Below are 17500 nucleotides of genomic sequence, written 5' to 3'. Positions count from 1 at the left end.
CCGCCTGGGAATACCAGGTGCTGTAAGCTTTTGCACCTTTTACACACCAGAGGGCGACAAATCACGAGTTTTAACTTTGGATACACACAATTTCATCATTATTTCAGATTTTACTTCCCCAAATACACAGGCATACAATAGATCTTGATCTCCAACGTAAACGGTCCCTAGTAACTAGGGTACATTCGTAAATTAAATGAGCATCATGGCTAGAAGTGACTCAATGTTGCCTAATCTTTCTCATCAAGAAATGACACAATTACAGCAACACAAAAAGGAACTCCACCACACAAAGTTCAGTGCTCACAAGGAGACTCATTCAACACACACGGTTCCATTCCCATTCATGCAAAGCACGAAAGTGTAAAACTTGGAAACATACTTGAGAGCAAAGATCACATTCAATCTCATTCAAGGCACGGATGTGAATGCAACGGGATGAAATTACTGAAATGATGCCTGCCCTCGAACTGTGATGATGGACTACCCGACTCGCCAATAATATTGGGTTCTGGTGTATTGAAATACAGGAGCTGCTGGATTTGTGTGTTTTCTTACCCCCTCACCATAGTTTGTCAAATGTTTAAACAACTGAACTTATATTCAAGGTTTGTTTCTCTTCATATGTTTTACTGGTTTACATTTGTCTCAGCAACCTGTTGAATGATTCTTCTGCTTTCAAAACAAAATGACAACAGGATGAATGCACACACTTGAAAATACAATACATGCAATGTTATGCATCATAGTGATGCAACCTCCTTTCAGTTTCATACTGCATGTCAATTGAAATCCTTACTGAAATGCACACCTTCTCAAGATTGCGCTTGACTGGCGTGTCAGGCACTCAATTACAGCTGTTTTATCAAGACAATGTGTTCGTTTTGTAAAATATAGTTCCGGTCTGGTGTGGCACCCCAACTAACGCACAACGTTGCCACAACGTTGCCACAACGTTGCCACAACGTGGCGTGTTAGCAGGGACTGTCTGCGGCGCGCTGGTGTGTCCCGGGCTTTAGAGTAGAGAGACAGTTCAACTGTAAGTATAATCGGCAGAAACGGATATTGCCTTCCCTTTAAGTAGAGCGTCAGGGACAGCCTCCCTGGCTTACGGCCATACTAGCCTGAATACGCCCGATCTCGACCGATCTCGGAAGCCAGGCAGGCTCGGGCCTGGTCAGTACTTGGATGGGAGACCGCCTGGGAATACCAGGTGCTGTAAGCTTTTGCACCTTTTACACACCAGAGGGCGACAAATCACGAGTTTTAACTTTGGATACACACAATTTCATCATTATTTCAGATTTTACTTCCCCAAATACACAGGCATACAATAGATCTTGATCTCCAACGTAAACGGTCCCTAGTAACTAGGGTACATTCGTAAATTAATTGAGCATCATGGCTAGAAGTGACTCAATGTTGCCTAATCTTTCTCATCAAGAAATGACACAATTACAGCAACACAAAAAGGAACTCCACCACACAAAGTTCAGTGCTCACAAGGAGACTCATTCAACACACACGGTTCCATTCCCATTCATGCAAAGCACGAAAGTGTAAAACTTGGGAACATACTTGAGAGCAAAGATCACATTCAATCTCATTCAAGGCACGGATGTGAATGCAACGGGATGAAATTACTGAAATGATGCCTGCCCTCGAACTGTGATGATGGACTACCCGACTCGCCAATAATATTGGGTTCTGGTGTATTGAAATACAGGAGCTGCTGGATTTGTGTGTTTTCTTACCCCCTCACCATAGTTTGTCAAATGTTTAAACAACTGAACTTATATTCAAGGTTTGTTTCTCTTCATATGTTTTACTGGTTTACATTTGTCTCAGCAACCTGTTGAATGATTCTTCTGCTTTCAAAACAAAATGACAACAGGATGAATGCACACACTTGAAAATACAATACATGCAATGTTATGCATCATAGTGATGCAACCTCCTTTCAGTTTCATACTGCATGTCAATTGAAATCCTTACTGAAATGCACACCTTCTCAAGATTGCGCTTGACTGGCGTGTCAGGCACTCAATTACAGCTGTTTTATCAAGACAATGTGTTCGTTTTGTAAAATATAGTTCCGGTCTGGTGTGGCACCCCAGCTAACGCACAACGTTGCCACAACGTTTCGTGTTAGCAGGGACTGTCTGTGGCGCGCTGGTGTGTCCCGGACTTTAGAGTAGAGAGACAGTTCAACTGCAAGTATGAGCGGCAGAAACGGATATTGCCTTCCCTTTAAGTAGAGCGTCAGGGACAGCCTCACTGGCTTACGGCCATACTAGCCTGAATACGCCCGATCTCGTCCGATCTCGGAAGCTAAGCAGGCTCCGGCCTGGTCAGTACTTGGATGGGAGACCGCCTGGGAATACCAGGTGCTGTAAGCTTTTGCATCTTTTACACACCAGAGGGCGACAAATCACGAGTTTTAACTTTGGATACACGCAATTTCATCATTATTTCAGATTTGACTTCCCCAAATACACAGGCATACAATAGATCTTGTTCTCCAACGTAAACGGTCCCTAGTAACTAGGGTACATTCGTAAATAAATTGAGCATCATGGCTAGAAGTGACTAAATGTTGCCTAATCTTTCTCATCGAGAAATGACACAATTACAGCAACACAAAAAGGAACTCCACCGGACAAAGTTCAGTGCTCACAAGGAGCCTCATTCAACACACACGGTTCCATTCCCATTCATGCAAAGCACGAAAGTGTAAAACTTGGGAACATACTTGAGAGCAAAGATCACATTCAATCTCATTCAAGGCACGGATGTGAATGCAACGGGATGAAATTACTGAAATGATGCCTGCCCTCGAACTGTGATGATGGACTACCCGACTCGCCAATAATATTGGGTTCTGGTGTATTGAAATACAGGAGCTGCTGGATTTGTGTGTTTTCTTACCCCCTCACCATAGTTTGTCAAATGTTTAAACAACTGATCTTATATTCAAGGTTTGTTTCTCTTCATATGTTTTACTGGTTTACATTTGTCTCAGCAACCTGTTGAATGATTCTTCTGCTTTCAAAACAAAATGACAACAGGATGAATGCACACACTTGTAAATACAATACATGCAATGTTATGCATCATAGTGATGCAACCTCCTTTCAGTTTCATACTGCATGTCAATTGAAATCCTTACTGAAATGCACACCTTCTCAAGATTGCGCTTGACTGGCGTGTCAGGCACTCAATTACAGCTGTTTTATCAAGACAATGTGTTCGTTTTGTAAAATATAGTTCCGGTCTGGTGTGGCACCCCAACTAACGCACAACGTTGCCACAACGTTGCCACAACGTTGCCACAACGTGGCGTGTTAGCAGGGACTGTCTGCGGCGCGCTGGTGTGTCCCGGGCTTTAGAGTAGAGAGACAGTTCAACTGTAAGTATGATCGGCAGAAACGGATATTGCCTTCCCTTTAAGTAGAGCGTCAGGGACAGCCTCCCTGGCTTACGGCCATACTAGCCTGAATACGCCCGATCTCGACCGATCTCGGAAGCCAGGCAGCCTCGGGCCTGGTCAGTACTTGGATGGGAGACCGCCTGGGAATACCAGGTGCTGTAAGCTTTTGCACCTTTTACACACCAGAGGGCGACAAATCACGAGTTTTAACTTTGGATACACACAATTTCATCATTATTTCAGATTTTACTTCCCCAAATACACAGGCATACAATAGATCTTGATCTCCAACGTAAACGGTCCCTAGTAACTAGGGTACATTCGTAAATTAATTGAGCATCATGGCTAGAAGTGACTCAATGTTGCCTAATCTTTCTCATCAAGAAATGACACAATTACAGCAACACAAAAAGGAACTCCACCACACAAAGTTCAGTGCTCACAAGGAGACTCATTCAACACACACGGTTCCATTCCCATTCATGCAAAGCACGAAAGTGTAAAACTTGGGAACATACTTGAGAGCAAAGATCACATTCAATCTCATTCAAGGCACGGATGTGAATGCAACGGGATGAAATTACTGAAATGATGCCTGCCCTCGAACTGTGATGATGGACTACCCGACTCGCCAATAATATTGGGTTCTGGTGTATTGAAATACAGGAGCTGCTGGATTTGTGTGTTTTCTTACCCCCTCACCATAGTTTGTCAAATGTTTAAACAACTGAACTTATATTCAAGGTTTGTTTCTCTTCATATGTTTTACTGGTTTACATTTGTCTCAGCAACCTGTTGAATGATTCTTCTGCTTTCAAAACAAAATGACAACAGGATGAATGCACACACTTGAAAATACAATACATGCAATGTTATGCATCATAGTGATGCAACCTCCTTTCAGTTTCATACTGCATGTCAATTGAAATCCTTACTGAAATGCACACCTTCTCAAGATTGCGCTTGACTGGCGTGTCAGGCACTCAATTACAGCTGTTTTATCAAGACAATGTGTTCGTATTGTAAAATATAGTTCCGGTCTGGTGTGGCACCCCAGCTAACGCACAACGTTGCCACAACGTTTCGTGTTAGCAGGGACTGTCTGTGGCGCGCTGGTGTGTCCCGGACTTTAGAGTAGAGAGACAGTTCAACTGCAAGTATGAGCGGCAGAAACGGATATTGCCTTCCCTTTAAGTAGAGCGTCAGGGACAGCCTCCCTGGCTTACGGCCATACTAGCCTGAATACGCCCGATCTCGTCCGATCTTGGAAGCTAAGCAGGCTCCGGCCTGGTCAGTACTTGGATGGGAGACCGCCTGGGAATACCAGGTGCTGTTAGCTTTTGCATCTTTTACACACCAGAGGGCGACAAATCACGAGTTTTAACTTTGGATACACGCAATTTCATCATTATTTCAGATTTGACTTCCCCAAATACACAGGCATACAATAGATCTTGTTCTCCAACGTAAACGGTCCCTAGTAACTAGGGTACATTCGTAAATAAATTGAGCATCATGGCTAGAAGTGACTAAATGTTGCCTAATCTTTCTCATCGAGAAATGACACAATTACAGCAACACAAAAAGGAACTCCACCGGACAAAGTTCAGTGCTCACAAGGAGCCTCATTCAACACACACGGTTCCATTCCCATTCATGCAAAGCACGAAAGTGTAAAACTTGGGAACATACTTGAGAGCAAAGATCACATTCAATCTCATTCAAGGCACGGATGTGAATGCAACGGGATGAAATTACTGAAATGATGCCTGCCCTCGAACTGTGATGATGGACTACCCGACTCGCCAATAATATTGGGTTCTGGTGTATTGAAATACAGGAGCTGCTGGATTTGTGTGTTTTCTTACCCCAACACCATAGTTTGTCAAATGTTTAAACAACTGAACTTATATTCAAGGTTTGTTTCTCTTCATATGTTTTACTGGTTTACATTTGTCTCAGCAACCTGTTGAATGATTCTTCTGCTTTCAAAACAAAATGACAACAGGATGAATGCACACACTTGTAAATACAATACATGCAATGTTATGCATCATAGTGATGCAACCTCCTTTCAGTTTCATACTGCATGTCAATTGAAATCCTTACTGAAATGCACACCTTCTCAAGATTGCGCTTGACTGGCGTGTCAGGCACTCAATTACAGCTGTTTTATCAAGACAATGTGTTCGTTTTGTAATATATAGTTCCGGTCTGGTGTGGCACCCCAGCTAACGCACAACGTTGCCACAACGTTTCGTGTTAGCAGGGACTGTCTGCGGCGCGCTGGTGTGTCCCGGACTTTAGAGTAGAGAGACAGATCAACTGCAAGTATGAGCGGCAGAAACGGATATTGCCTTCCCTTTAAGTAGAGCGTCAGGGACAGCCTCCCTTGCTTACGACCATACTAGCCTGAATACGCCCGATCTCGTCCGATCTCGGAAGCTAAGCAGGCTCGGGCCTGGTCAGTACTTGGATGGGAGACCGCCTGGGAATACCAGGTGCTGTAAGCTTTTGCATCTTTTACACACCAGAGGGTGACAAATCACGAGTTTTAACTTTGGATACACGCAATTTCATCATTATTTCAGATTTGACTTCCCCAAATACACAGGCATACAATAGATCTTGTTCTCCAACGTAAACGGTCCCTAGAAACTAGGGTACATTCGTAAATAAATTGAGCATCATGGCTAGAAGTGACTAAATGTTGCCTAATCTATCTCATCGAGAAATGACACAATTACAGCAACACAAAAAGGAACTCCACCGGACAAAGTTCAGTGCTCACAAGGAGCCTCATTCAACACACACGGTTCCATTCCCATTCATGCAAAGCACGAAAGTGTAAAACTTGGGAACATACTTGAGAGCAAAGATCACATTCAATCTCATTCAAGGCACGGATGTGAATGCAACGGGATGAAATAACTGAATTGATGCCTGCCCTCGAACTGTGATGATGGACTACCCGACTCGCCAATAATATTGGGTTCTGGTGTATTGAAATACAGGAGCTGCTGGATGTGTGTGTTTTCTTACCCCCTCACCATAGTTTGTCAAATGTTTAAACAACTGAACTTATATTCAAGGTTTGTTTCTCTTCATATGTTTTACTGGTTTACATTTGTCTCAGCAACCTGTTGAATGATTCTTCTGCTTTCAAATTAAAATGACAACAGGATGAATGCACACACTTGAAAATACAATACATGCAATGTTATGCATCATAGTGATGCAACCTCCTTTCAGTTTCATACTGCATGTCAATTGAAATCCTTACTGAAATGCACACCTTCTCAAGATTGCGCTTGACTGGCGTGTCAGGCACTCAATTACAGCTGTTTTATCAAGACAATGTGTTCGTTTTGTAATACATAGTTCCGGTCTGGTGTGGCACCCCAGCTAACGCACAACGTTGCCACAATGTTGCCACAACGTGGCGTGTTAGCAGGGACTGTCTGCGGCGCGCTGGTGTGTCCCGGGCTTTAGAGTAGAGAGACAGTTCAACTGTAAGTATGAACGGCAGAAACGGATATTGCCTTCCCTTTAAGTAGAGCGTCAGGGACAGCCTCCCTGGCTTACGGCCATACTAGCCTGAATACGCCCGATCTCGTCCGATCTCGGAAGCTAAGCAGGCTCGGGCCTGGTCAGTACTTGGATGGGAGACCGCCTGGGAATACCAGGTGCTGTAAGCTTTTGCATCTCTTACACACCAGAGGGCGACAAATCACGAGTTTTAACTTTGGATACACGCAATTTCATCATTATTTCAGATTTGACTTCCCCAAATACACAGGCATACAATAGATCTTGTTCTCCAACGTAAACGGTCCCTAGTAACTAGGGTACATTCGTAAATAAATTGAGCATCATGGCTAGAAGTGACTAAATGTTGCCTAATCTTTCTCATCGAGAAATGACACAATTACAGCAACACAAAAAGGAACTCCACCGGACAAAGTTCAGTGCTCACAAGGAGCCTCATTCAACACACACGGTTCCATTCCCATTCATGCAAAGCACGAAAGTGTAAAACTTGGGAACATACTTGAGAGCAAAGATCACATTCAATCTCATTCAAGGCACGGATGTGAATGCAACGGGATGAAATTACTGAAATGATGCCTGCCCTCGAACTGTGATGATGGACTACCCGACTCGCCAATAATATTGGGTTCTGGTGTATTGAAATACAGGAGCTGCTGGATTTGTGTGTTTTCTTACCCCCTCACCATAGTTTGTCAAATGTTTAAACAACTGAACTTATATTCAAGGTTTGTTTCTCTTCATATGTTTTACTGGTTTACATTTGTCTCAGCAACCTGTTGAATGATTCTTCTGCTTTCAAAACAAAATGACAACAGGATGAATGCACACACTTGAAAATACAATACATGCAATGTTATGCATCATAGTGATGCAACCTCCTTTCAGTTTCATACTGCATGTCAATTTAAATCCTTACTGAAATGCACACCTTCTCAAGATTGCGCTTGAATGGCGTGTCAGGCACTCAATTACAGCTGTTTTATCAAGACAATGTGTTAGTTTTGTAATTCATAGGTCTGGTGTGGCACCCCAGCTAACGCACAACGTTGCCACAACGTTTCGTGTTAGCAGGGACTGTCTGCGGCGCGCTGGTGTGTCCCGGACTTTAGAGTAGAGAGACAGTTCAACTGTAAGTATGAGCGGCAGAAACGGATATTGCCTTCCCTTTAAGTAGAGCGTCAGGGACAGCCTCCCTGGCTTACGGCCATACTAGCCTGAATACGCCCAATCTTGTCCGATCTTGGAAGCTAAGCAGGCTTGGGCTTGGTCAGTACTTGGATGGGAGACCGCCTGGGAATACCAGGTGCTGTAAGCTTTTGCATCTTTTACACACCAGAGGGCGACAAATCACGAGTTTTAACTTTGGATATACGCAATTTCATCATTATTTCAGATTTGACTTCCCCAAATACACAGGCATACAATAGATCTTGTTCTCCAACGTAAACGGTCCCTAGTAACTAGGGTACATTCGTAAATAAATTGAGCATCTTGGCTAGAAGTGACTAAATGTTGCCTAATCTTTCTCATCGAGAAATGACACAATTACAGCAACACAAAAAGGAACTCCACCGGACAAAGTTCAGTGCTCACAAGGAGCCTCATTCAACACACACGGTTCCATTCCCATTCATGCAAAGCACGAAAGTGTAAAACTTGGGAACTTACTTGAGAGCAAAGATCACATTCAATCTCATTCAAGGCACGGATGTGAATGCAACGGGATGAAATGACTGAAATGATGCCTGCCCTCGAACTGTGATGATGGACTACCCGACTCGCCAATAATATTGGGTTCTGGTGTATTGAAATACAGGAGCTGCTGGATGTGTGTGTTTTCTTACCCCCTCACCATAGTTTGTCAAATGTTTAAACAACTGAACTTATATTCAAGGTTTGTTTCTCTTCATATGTTTTACTGGTTTACATTTGTCTCAGCAACCTGTTGAATGATTCTTCTGCTTTCAAATTAAAATGACAACAGGATGAATGCACACACTTGAAAATACAATACATGCAATGTTATGCATCATAGTGATGCAACCTCCTTTCAGTTTCATACTGCATGTCAATTGAAATCCTTACTGAAATGCACACCTTCTCAAGATTGCGCTTGACTGGCGTGTCAGGCACTCAATTACAGCTGTTTTTTCAAGACAATGTGTTCGTTTTGTAATACATAGTTCCGGTCTGGTGTGGCACCCCAGCTAACGCACAACGTTGCCACAATGTTGCCACAACGTGGCGTGTTAGCAGGGACTGTCTGCGGCGCGCTGGTGTGTCCCGGGCTTTAGAGTAGAGAGACAGTTCAACTGTAAGTATGAACGGCAGAAACGTATATTGCCTTCCCTTTAAGTAGAGCGTCAGGGACAGCCTCCCTGGCTTACGGCCATACTAGCCTGAATACGCCCGATCTCGTCCGATCTCGGAAGCTAAGCAGGCTCGGGCCTGGTCAGTACTTGGATGGGAGACCGCCTGGGAATACCAGGTGCTGTAAGCTTTTGCATCTTTTACACACCAGAGGGCGACAAATCACGAGTTTTAACTTTGGATACACGCAATTTCATCATTATTTCAGATTTGACTTCCCCAAATACACAGGCATACAATAGATATTGTTCTCCAACGTAAACGGTCCCTAGTAACTAGGGTACATTCGTAAATAAATTGAGCATCATGGCTAGAAGTGACTAAATGTTGCCTAATCTTTCTCATCGAGAAATGACACAATTACAGCAACACAAAAAGGAACTCCACCGGACAAAGTTCAGTGCTCACAAGGAGCCTCATTCAACACACACGGTTCCATTCCCATTCATGCAAAGCACGAAAGTGTAAAACTTGGGAACATACTTGAGAGCAAAGATCACATTCAATCTCATTCAAGGCACGGATGTGAATGCAACGGGATGAAATTACTGAAATGATGCCTGCCCTCGAACTGTGATGATGGACTACCCGACTCGCCAATAATATTGGGTTCTGGTGTATTGAAATACAGGAGCTGCTGGATTTGTGTGTTTTCTTACCCCCTCACCATAGTTTGTCAAATGTTTAAACAACTGAACTTATATTCAAGGTTTGTTTCTCTTCATATGTTTTACTGGTTTACATTTGTCTCAGCAACCTGTTGAATGATTCTTCTGCTTTCAAAAAAAAATGACAACAGGATGAATGCACACACTTGAAAATACAATAAATGCAATGTTATGCATCATAGTGATGCAACCTCCTTTCAGTTTCATACTGCATGTCAATTGAAATCCTTACTGAAATGCACACCTTCTCAAGATTGCGCTTGACTGGCGTGTCAGGCACTCAATTACAGCTGTTTTATCAAGACAATGTGTTCGTTTTGTAATACATAGTTCCGGTCTGGTGTGGCACCCCAGCTAACGCACAACGTTGCCACAATGTTGCCACAACGTGGCGTGTTAGCAGGGACTGTCTGCGGCGCGCTGGTGTGTCCCGGGCTTTAGAGTAGAGAGACAGTTCAACTGTAAGTATGAACGGCAGAAACGGATATTGCCTTCCCTTTAAGTAGAGCGTCAGGGACAGCCTCCCTGGCTTACGGCCATACTAGCCTGAATACGCCCGATCTCGTCCGATCTCGTCCGATCTCGGAAGCCAAGCAGGCTCGGGCCTGGTCAGTACTTGGATGGGAGACCGCCTGGGAATACCAGGTGCTGTAAGCTTTTGCATCTCTTACACACCAGAGGGCGACAAATCACGAGTTTTAACTTTGGATACACGCAATTTCATCATTATTTCAGATTTGACTTCCCCAAATACACAGGCATACAATAGATCTTGTTCTCCAACGTAAACGGTCCCTAGTAACTAGGGTACATTCGTAAATAAATTGAGCATCATGGCTAGAAGTGACTAAATGTTGCCTAATCTTTCTCATCGAGAAATGACACAATTACAGCAACACAAAAAGGAACTCCACCGGACAAAGTTCAGTGCTCACAAGGAGCCTCATTCAACACACACGGTTCCATTCCCATTCATGCAAAGCACGAAAGTGTAAAACTTGGGAACATACTTGAGAGCAAAGATCACATTCAATCTCATTCAAGGCACGGATGTGAATGCAACGGGATGAAATTACTGAAATGATGCCTGCCCTCGAACTGTGATGATGGACTACCCGACTCGCCAATAATATTGGGTTCTGGTGTATTGAAATACAGGAGCTGCTGGATTTGTGTGTTTTCTTACCCCCTCACCATAGTTTGTCAAATGTTTAAACAACTGAACTTATATTCAAGGTTTGTTTCTCTTCATATGTTTTACTGGTTTACATTTGTCTCAGCAACCTGTTGAATGATTCTTCTGCTTTCAAAACAAAATGACAACAGGATGAATGCACACACTTGAAAATACAATACATGCAATGTTATGCATCATAGTGATGCAACCTCCTTTCAGTTTCATACTGCATGTCAATTGAAATCCTTACTGAAATGCACACCTTCTCAAGATTGCGCTTGACTGGCGTGTCAGGCACTCAATTACAGCTGTATTATCAAGACAATGTGTTCGTTTTGTAATACATAGTTCCGGTCTGGTGTGGCACCCCAGCTAACGCACAACGTTGCCACAACGTTTCGTGTTAGCAGGGACTGTCTGCGGCGCGCTGGTTTGTCCCGGGCTTTAGAGTAGAGTGACAGTTCAACTGTAAGTATGAACGGCAGAAACTGATATTGCCTTCCCTTTAAGTAGAGCGTCAGGGACAGCCTCCCTGGCTTACGGCCATACTAGCCTGAATACGCCCGATCTCGTCCGATCTCGGAAGCTAAGCAGGCTCGGGCCTGGTCAGTACTTGGATGGGAGACCGCCTGGGAATACCGGGTGCTGTAAGCTTTTGCATCTTTTACACACCAGAGGGCGACAAATCACGAGTTTTAACTTTGGATACACGCAATTTCATCATTATTTCAGATTTTACTTCCCCAAATACACAGGCATACAATAGATCTTGTTCTCCAACGTAAACGGTCCCTAGTAACTAGGGTACATTCGTAAATAAATTGAGCATCATGGCTAGAAGTGACTAAATGTTGCCTAATCTTTCTCATCGAGAAATGACACAATTACAGCAACACAAAAAGGAACTCCACCAGACAAAGTTCAGTGCTCACAAGGAGCCTCATTCAACACACACGGTTCCATTCCCATTCATGCAATGCACGAAAGTGTAAAACTTGGGAACATACTTGAGAGCAAAGATCACATTCAATCTCATTCAAGGCACGGATGTGAATGCAACGGGATGAAATTACTGAAATGATGCCTGCCCTCGAACTGTGATGATGGACTACCCGACTCGCCAATAATATTGGGTTCTGGTGTATTGAAATACAGGAGCTGCTGGATTTGTGTGTTTTTTTACCCCCTCACCATAGTTTGTCAAATGTTTAAACAACTGAACTTATATTCAAGGTTTGTTTCTCTTCATATGTTTTACTGGTATACATTTGTCTCAGCAACCTGTTGAATGATTCTTCTGCTTTCAAAACAAAATGACAACAGGATGAATGCACACACTTGAAAATACAATACATGCAATGTTATGCATCATAGTGATGCAACCTCCTTTCAGTTTCATACTGCATGTCAATTGAAATCCTTACTGAAATGCACACCTTCTCAAGATTGCGCTTGACTGGCGTGTCAGGCACTCAATTACAGCTGTTTTATCAAGACAACGTGTTCGTTTTGTAATATATAGTTCCGGTCTGGTGTGGCACCCCAGCTAACGCACAACGTTGCCACAATGTTGCCACAACGTGGCGTGTTAGCAGGGACTGTCTGCGGCGCGCTGGTGTGTCCCGGGCTTTAGAGTAGAGAGACAGTTCAACTGTAAGTATGAACGGCAGAAACGGATATTGCCTTCCCTTTAAGTAGAGTGTCAGGGACAGCATTCCTGGCTTACGGCCATACTAGCCTGAATACGCACGATCTCGGAAGCTAAGCAGGCTTGGGCCAGGTCAGTACTTGGATGGGAGACCGCCTGGGAATACCAGGTGCTGTAAGCTTTTGCATCTTTTACACACCAGAGGGCGACAAATCACGAGTTTTAACTTTGGATACACGCAATTTCATCATTATTTCAGATTTTACTTCCCCAAATACACAGGCATACAATAGATCTTGTTCTCCAACGTAAACGGTCCCTAGTAACTAGGGTACATTCGTAAATAAATTGAGCATCATGGCTAGAAGTGACTAAATGTTGCCTAATCTTTCTCATCGAGAAATGACACAATTACAGCAACACAAAAAGGAACTCCACCGGACAAAGTTCAGTGCTCACAAGGAGCCTCATTCAACACACACGGTTCCATTCCCATTCATGCAATGCACGAAAGTGTAAAACTTGGGAACATACTTGAGAGCAAAGATCACATTCAATCTCATTCAAGGCACGGATGTGAATGCAACGGGATGAAATTACTGAAATGATGCCTGCCCTCGAACTGTGATGATGGACTACCCGACTCGCCAATAATATTGGGTTCTGGTGTATTGAAATACAGGAGCTGCTGGATTTGTGTGTTTTTTTACCCCCTCACCATAGTTTGTCAAATGTTTAAACAACTGAACTTATATTCAAGGTTTGTTTCTCTTCATATGTTTTACTGGTTTACATTTGTCTCAGCAACCTGTTGAATGATTCTTCTGCTTTCAAAACAAAATGACAACAGGATGAATGCACACACTTGAAAATACAATACATGCAATGTTATGCATCATAGTGATGCAACCTCCTTTCAGTTTCATACTGCATGTCAATTGAAATCCTTACTGAAATGCACACCTTCTCAAGATTGCGCTTGACTGGCGTGTCAGGCACTCAATTACAGCTGTTTTATCAAGACAACGTGTTCGTTTTGTAATATATAGTTCCGGTCTGGTGTGGCACCCCAGCTAACGCACAACGTTGCCACAATGTTGCCACAACGTGGCGTGTTTGCAGGGACTGTCTGCGGCGCGCTGGTGTGTCCCGGGCTTTAGAGTAGAGAGACAGTTCAACTGTAAGTATGAACGGCAGAAACGGATATTGCCTTCCCTTTAAGTAGAGTGTCAGGGACAGCATTCCTGGCTTACGGCCATACTAGCCTGAATACGCCCGATCTCGGAAGCTAAGCAGGCTTGGGCCAGGTCAGTACTTGGATGGGAGACCGCCTGGGAATTCCAGGTGCTGTAAGCTTTTGCATCTTTTACACACCAGAGGGCGACAAATCACGAGTTTTAACTTTGGATACACGCAATTTCATCATTATTTCAGATTTGACTTCCCCAAATACACAGGCATACAATAGATCTTGTTCTCCAACGTAAACGGTCCCTAGTAACTAGGGTACATTCGTAAATAAATTGAGCATCATGGCTAGAAGTGACTAAATATTGCCTAATCTTTCTCATCGAGAAATGACACAATTACAGCAACACAAAAAGGAACTCCACCGGACAAAGTTCAGTGCTCACAAGGAGCCTCATTCAACACACACGGTTCCATTCCCATTCATGCAAAGCACGAAAGTGTAAAACTTGGGAACATACTTGAGAGCAAAGATCACATTCAATCTCATTCAAGGCACGGATGTGAATGCAACGGGATGAAATTACTGAAATGATGCCTGCCCTCGAACTGTGATGATGGACTACCCGACTCGCCAATAATATTGGGTTCTGGTGTATTGAAATACAGGAGCTGCTGGATTTGTGTGTTTTCTTACCCCCTCACCATAGTTTGTCAAATGTTTAAACAACTGAACTTATATTCAAGGTTTGTTTCTCTTCATATGTTTTACTGGTTTACATTTGTCTCAGCAACCTGTTGAATGATTCTTCTGCTTTCAAAACAAAATGACAACAGGATGAATGCACACACTTGAAAATACAATACATGCAATGTTATGCATCATAGTGATGCAACCTCCTTTCAGTTTCATACTGCATGTCAATTGAAATCCTTACTGAAATGCACACCTTCTCAAGATTGCGCTTGAATGGCGTGTCAGGCACTCAATTACAGCTGTTTTATCAAGACAATGTGTTCGTTTTGTAATATATAGTTCCGGTCTGGTGTGGCACCCCAGCTAATGCACAACATTGCCACAATGTTGCCACAACGTGGCGTGTTAGCAGGGACTGTCTGCGGCGCGCTGGTGTGTCCCGGGCTTTAGAGTAGAGAGACAGTTCAACTGTAAGTATGAACGGCAGAAACGGATATTGCCTTCCCTTTAAGTAGAGCGTCAGGGACAGCCTCCCTGGCTTACGGCCATACTAGCCTGAATACGCCCGATCTCGTCCGATCTCGGAAGCTAAGCAGGCTCGTTCCTGGTCAGTACTTGGATGGGAGACCGCCTGGGAATACCTGGTGCTGTAAGCTTTTGCATCTTTTACACACCAGAGGGCGACAAATCACGAGTTTTAACTTTGGATACACGCAATTTCATCATTATTTCAGATTTGACTTCCCCAAATACACAGGCATACAATAGATCTTGTTCTCCAACGTAAACGGTCCCTAGTAACTAGGGTACATTCGTAAATAAATTGAGCATCATGGCTAGAAGTGACTAAATGTTGCCTAATCTTTCTCATCGAGAAATGAGACAATTACAGCAACACAAAAAAGAACTCCACCGGACAAAGTTCAGTGCTCACAAGGAGCCTCATTCAACACACACGGTTCCATTCCCATTCATGCAAAGCACGAAAGTGTAAAACTTGGGAACATACTTGAGAGCAAAGATCACATTCAATCTCATTCAAGGCACGGATGTGAATGCAACGGGATGAAATTACTGAAATGATGACTGCCCTCGAACTGTGAAGATGGACTACCCGACTTGCCAATAATATTGGGTTCTGGTGTATTGAAATACAGGAGCTGCTGGATTTGTGTGTTTTCTTAACCCCTCACCATAGTTTGTCAAATGTTTAAACAACTGAACTTATATTCAAGGTTTGTTTCTCTTCATATGTTTTACTGGTTTACATTTGTCTCAGCAACCTGTTGAATGATTCTTCTGCTTTCAAAACAAAATGACAACAGGATGAATGCACACACTTGAAAATACAATACATGCAATGTTATGCATCATAGTGATGCAACCTCCTTTCAGTTTCATACTGCATGTCAATTGAAATCCTTACTGAAATGCACACCTTCTCAAGATTGCGCTTGACTGGCGTGTCAGGCACTCAATTACAGCTGTTTTATCAAGACAATGTGTTCGTTTTGTAATATATAGTTCCGGTCTGGTGTGGCACCCCAGCTAACGCACAACGTTGCCACAATGTTGCCACAACGTGGCGTGTTAGCAGGGACTGTCTGCGGCGCGCTGGTGTGTCCCGGGCTTTAGAGTAGAGAGACAGTTCAACTGTAAGTATGAACGGCAGAAACGGATATTGCCTTCCCTTTAAGTAGAGCGTCAGGGACAGCCTCCCTGGCTTACGGCCATACTAGCCTGAATACGCCCGATCTCGTCCGATCTCGGAAGCTAAGCAGGCTCGTGCCTGGTCAGTACTTGGATGGGAGACCGCCTGGGAATACCAGGTGCTGTAAGCTTTTGCATCTTTTACACACCAGAGGGCGACAAATCACGAGTTTTAACTTTGGATACACGCAATTTCATCATTATTTCAGATTTTACTTCCCCAAATACACAGGCATACAATAGATCTTGTTCTCCAACGTAAACGGTCCCTAGTAACTAGGGTATATTCGTAAATAAATTGAGCATCATGGCTAGAAGTGACTAAATGTTGCCTAATCTTTCTCATCGAGAAATTACACAATTACAGCAACACAAAAAGGAACTCCACCGGACAAAGTTCAGTGCTCACAAGGAGCCTCATTCAACACACACGGTTCCATTCCCATTCATGCAAAGCACGAAAGTGTAAAACTTGGGAACATACTTGAGAGCAAAGATCACATTCAATCTCATTCAAGGCACGGATGTGAATGCAACGGGATGAAATTACTGAAATGATGCCTGCCCTCGAACTGTGATGATGGACTACCCGACTCGCCAATAATATTGGGTTCTGGTGTATTGAAATACAGGAGCTGCTGGATTTGTGTGTTTTCTTACCCCCTCACCATAGTTTGTCAAATGTTTAAACAACTGAACTTATATTCAAGGTTTGTTTCTCTTCATATGTTTTACTGGTTTACATTTGTCTCAGCAACCTGTTGAATGATTCTTCTGCTTTCAAAACAAAATGACAACAGGATGAATGCACACACTTGAAAATACAATACATGCAATGTTATGCATCATAGTGATGCAACCTCCTTTCAGTTTCATACTGCATGTCAATTGAAATCCTTACTGAAATGCACACCTTCTCAAGATTGCGCTTGACTGGCGTGTCAGGCACTCAATTACAGCTGTTTTATCAAGACAATGTGTTCGTTTTGTAAAATATAGTTCCGGTCTGGTGTGGCACCCCAGCTAACGCACAACGCTGCCACAACGTTGCCACAACGTG

The 17500-nt window shown here is 43.3% G+C and overlaps 12 non-coding genes and 3 pseudogenes across 12 annotated transcripts in view; all 15 read left to right on the top strand.

Moving 5' to 3' along the window:
- The window catches only part of LOC136736816 (5S ribosomal RNA), a 119-nt gene extending 90 nt beyond the window's left edge, over window positions 1-29 (top strand). The window contains exon 1 of the ribosomal RNA XR_010811866.1: window positions 1-29. This exon is cut by the window's left edge and continues 90 nt beyond it. This is a non-coding gene — a ribosomal RNA (5S ribosomal RNA).
- Window positions 30-1106: 1077 nt separating this feature from the next.
- Window positions 1107-1225, top strand: LOC136736784 (5S ribosomal RNA). Its single transcript, XR_010811838.1, has one exon. It is a non-coding gene; the product is annotated as a 5S ribosomal RNA (ribosomal RNA).
- A 1055-nt stretch (window positions 1226-2280) lies between these two features.
- On the top strand, window positions 2281-2399 carry LOC136737273 (5S ribosomal RNA). Its single transcript, XR_010812238.1, has one exon. It is a non-coding gene; the product is annotated as a 5S ribosomal RNA (ribosomal RNA).
- Window positions 2400-3476: 1077 nt separating this feature from the next.
- LOC136736853 (5S ribosomal RNA) lies at window positions 3477-3595 on the top strand. The gene has a single exon (XR_010811891.1). It is a non-coding gene; the product is annotated as a 5S ribosomal RNA (ribosomal RNA).
- Window positions 3596-4650: 1055 nt separating this feature from the next.
- On the top strand, window positions 4651-4769 carry LOC136736755 (5S ribosomal RNA). Its single transcript, XR_010811810.1, has one exon. It is a non-coding gene; the product is annotated as a 5S ribosomal RNA (ribosomal RNA).
- Window positions 4770-5824: 1055 nt separating this feature from the next.
- LOC136737293 (5S ribosomal RNA) lies at window positions 5825-5943 on the top strand. Its single transcript, XR_010812258.1, has one exon. It is a non-coding gene; the product is annotated as a 5S ribosomal RNA (ribosomal RNA).
- Window positions 5944-7009: 1066 nt separating this feature from the next.
- LOC136737274 (5S ribosomal RNA) lies at window positions 7010-7128 on the top strand. The gene has a single exon (XR_010812239.1). It is a non-coding gene; the product is annotated as a 5S ribosomal RNA (ribosomal RNA).
- A 1050-nt stretch (window positions 7129-8178) lies between these two features.
- LOC136736705 (5S ribosomal RNA) lies at window positions 8179-8297 on the top strand. Its single transcript, XR_010811762.1, has one exon. It is a non-coding gene; the product is annotated as a 5S ribosomal RNA (ribosomal RNA).
- A 1066-nt stretch (window positions 8298-9363) lies between these two features.
- Window positions 9364-9482, top strand: LOC136737262 (5S ribosomal RNA). The gene has a single exon (XR_010812228.1). It is a non-coding gene; the product is annotated as a 5S ribosomal RNA (ribosomal RNA).
- A 1066-nt stretch (window positions 9483-10548) lies between these two features.
- On the top strand, window positions 10549-10677 carry LOC136736793 (uncharacterized; annotated as a pseudogene).
- Window positions 10678-11732: 1055 nt separating this feature from the next.
- On the top strand, window positions 11733-11851 carry LOC136737110 (5S ribosomal RNA). The gene has a single exon (XR_010812082.1). It is a non-coding gene; the product is annotated as a 5S ribosomal RNA (ribosomal RNA).
- A 1066-nt stretch (window positions 11852-12917) lies between these two features.
- LOC136736914 (uncharacterized) lies at window positions 12918-13026 on the top strand (annotated as a pseudogene).
- A 1066-nt stretch (window positions 13027-14092) lies between these two features.
- LOC136736843 (uncharacterized) lies at window positions 14093-14201 on the top strand (annotated as a pseudogene).
- Window positions 14202-15267: 1066 nt separating this feature from the next.
- LOC136736758 (5S ribosomal RNA) lies at window positions 15268-15386 on the top strand. Its single transcript, XR_010811813.1, has one exon. It is a non-coding gene; the product is annotated as a 5S ribosomal RNA (ribosomal RNA).
- A 1066-nt stretch (window positions 15387-16452) lies between these two features.
- Window positions 16453-16571, top strand: LOC136737410 (5S ribosomal RNA). Its single transcript, XR_010812371.1, has one exon. It is a non-coding gene; the product is annotated as a 5S ribosomal RNA (ribosomal RNA).
- Window positions 16572-17500: the final 929 nt, after the last annotated feature.

The sequence above is a fragment of the Amia ocellicauda genome, unplaced genomic scaffold (genome assembly GCF_036373705.1).
Source record: "Amia ocellicauda isolate fAmiCal2 unplaced genomic scaffold, fAmiCal2.hap1 HAP1_SCAFFOLD_47, whole genome shotgun sequence".
Classification (NCBI taxonomy): Eukaryota; Metazoa; Chordata; class Actinopteri; order Amiiformes; family Amiidae; genus Amia; species Amia ocellicauda.
This window is presented reverse-complemented; position numbering and strand designations above follow the sequence as displayed.